Genomic DNA, 3,271 nt, shown 5'->3' with positions numbered 1-3,271 from the left:
CCTCTTTAGTCATAATTTTTGCGCCTAAGAAACTTCTCTACAACTTTAGCTCCAGACTTCTTCTGTTTGTTTGATATTGTCATTACTGCCACAAATGGTGGAAACGTGCATTACATCTATGTACCACTACGGCCCATACAGATCATGACTGAGAAACAGATATTTTTCGGCGGTCCACTAGTGCAGTGTTTTTCAACCTTTTTTGAGCCAAGGCACATTTTTTTCATTGAAAAAATGCGGAGGCACACCACCAGCAGAAATCATTAAAAAATGAAACTCAGCCGCCGATATTGACAATAAAAAGTCGCTGTGACAATTGTTGGATATGGATTTAAACCATAACCAAGCATGCATCAGTATAACTCTTGTCTCAAAGTAGGTGTGTCATGGAGGGGTTTACGCTTGCTGCGGTTCGTTCTCTCAATGCAACAATGGACGGCTCCGGACGACAGCGTGAAGGTAGGATTTGGTTTATTTAACATCAATCACCAAACTACCAAAATGCAGGCAAAACAACAAAAAGGCAAGCGTGCCTAAAACACATGAAGCTAAGACTTAGCATAGACTAGGACATGGAATAAACAAAACTTACGTGGCATAGGTGTGACGCAAACAATGAAGCTACCCTGAGTGACCGGAAAAGGCAGAACTAAATAAGAGTCTCTGATGAGCAACAGGTGCGCGAAAAGGCAGGTGAAAATCACAAGTAACCATGGTGACTAAACTCAGGAAGTGCATAACCAGGAACTAAAAGGAGTCCAAAACAAACCGATAACACAAAACATGATCCGACCACGGATCATGACAAGGTGTACTGTCACCACATCGGTCCGTGACTTATTTTGAGTTTTTTGTTGTTTTCCTGGGTGTAGAGTTTTAGTTCTTGTCTTGCGCTCCTATTTTGGTGGCTTTTTCTCTTTTTTTGGTATTTTCCTGTAGCAGTTTCATGTCTTTCTTGATCGCTATTCCCCACACCTGCTTTGTTTTAGCAATCAAGAATGTTTCAGTTGTTTTTATCCTTCTTTGTGGGGACATTGTTGATTGTCATGTCATGTTCGGATGTACTTTGTGGACGTCGTCTTTGCTCCACAGTAAGTCTTTGCTGTCGTCCAGCATTCTGTTTTTGTTTACTTTGTAGCCAGTTCAGTTTTAGTTTCGTTCTGCATAACCTTCCCTAAGCTTCAATGCCTTTTCTTAGGGGCACTCACCTTTTGTTTATTTTTGGTTTAAGCACTAGGTACCTTTTTACCTGCACGCTGCCTCCCGCTGTTTCCGACATCTACAAAGCAATTAGCTACCTGCTGCCACCTACTGATATGGAAGAGTATAACGTGGTATGTCTGCCGATCTCCAGACAGTACAGACACTCAACAACAACACATTATTTGCGGATTATAATTTCTGGTTTGCAAAAAATATTTTTAACCTAAATAGATGAAATTAGATAATCTCCCAGTCTGGTGTGCCACTAGTATGCTGCGGCACAGTGGTTGAAAAACACTGCTCTAGTGGCCGCTCGCGGCCCAACAATGGGCCCTATGGTTAAGAAACACTGCAATACATCACTGTATGTTGGCTCAATGTTCATGTTTCAAGACATTTACATTTATGGAAAATTTGCAGGGATAAATATAAAAATATATGTTTTAACAAATCTACAAAAAATTTCACAGCCCCCTTGCAGTACCTCTGCGGACCCCCTGAGGGTCACGGATCACCTGTTAAAGACCTCTGCCATAGGAAATATATAAATGCAAATAATCCATTCCAGGGTTAAACTGTCATACAACATGTAGTTCCTGAGGCTGTTACTTTTTTTTTTTTTTTTTTTTTAATGAAGTGAAGTGAATTATATTTATATAGCGCTTTTCTCTAGTGACTCAAAGCGCTTTACACAGTGAAAGCCAATATCTAGGTTACATTAAAACCAGTGTGGGTGGCACTGGGAGCAGGTGGGTAAAGTGTCTTGCCCAAGGACACAACGGCAGTGACTAGGATGGCGGAAGCGGGGATCGAACCTGGAACCCTCAAGTTGCTGGCACGGCCACTCTACCAACCGAGCTATACCGCCCCCTGAAGCTGTTACTTAACATTTTAACACCTTTAAGTGCCATCACTGTCATCAAATTCCTTAGTATGGCTTTGTAATTTCATAGTAAATCATAAGCGCTGGTCCACTTTCTCGATTTGTTGGCGATGATAGTACCGATATTTGCAACCAATAAGTGACCTCTAAGTTACACGCAGAAGAAAATGTAATAACTTGTCAAAAACAAGTCGTCACATTCTTGTTCTTTGATGGAATGAGTGGATTAATGGTGATGCTGCAATGAGAAGAAGACCCTTTTTTAAAAAGTTATGTGGATTTAAGATATACTGTAATATTATTATGGTGGACACACAAATTGTAAAACAATGTGGTAGAAGTCATAAACTTATACGAGAATCAAGTCATGATATAACAAGACAAAATGTTCTATACACATACACTCACAAATGCATACAAACGTGTATAAATGTGTGTGTGTTTGTGTGTGTGTGTATGTACATATACATATGTATATGTACATACTTTATATACACGTTATGTATATATATACACATACATACTGTATACACTGCAAAAACTGAAATCTAAGTAAGATTAAATATCTCAAATGAGGGTGATATTTGTTTATTTTCTGTCTAATAAGATCATTCTTCTCACTAAGCAGATTTTATGTTAGAGTGTTTTACTTGTTTTAAGGGTTTTGGTCCTAAATTATCTCAGTAGGATATTACAGCTTGTTGCTGAGATGTTATGACCTATATTGAGTAATTCATGCTTGAAACTAGAATATCAAGTGTTGCAAAGCTGTGTCATCAACACTCACAAGTATAAAACTACTTTTTTAAAGTAATAATTTCTTATTTCAAGCATGAAAAAAAAAATCATGATTTTGACACTATTGTGTCTCATAATTAAAACAGATGACAGCCAAATTGACTTTGCTGTTTTATTTTCAATGAAACAATAGAAAATACGCACTCATATAGTAGTACAGTTGGCACAGTACAGTAAAAGGACAGTTAATATTTAAACATTTAACATGTGACATTTCAAACAATTTTGAACAGAAATAGTTCATGCACGTTCAGATAAATTCTTCAAAATTACAGTTAAAATTTTTTGGGGCCGGGGGCCAGGCTGTAATATGTGCGCACTAATTGACTGAAAGAGCACGCACTTGGCACGATGATGTCATGTTATCGATGGGAAAATGCATTTTTA

Source organism: Nerophis lumbriciformis, linkage group LG02 (assembly GCF_033978685.3).
Source record: "Nerophis lumbriciformis linkage group LG02, RoL_Nlum_v2.1, whole genome shotgun sequence".
Lineage (NCBI taxonomy): Eukaryota > Metazoa > Chordata > Actinopteri > Syngnathiformes > Syngnathidae > Nerophis > Nerophis lumbriciformis.
Note: the sequence above shows the minus strand (reverse complement) of the source record.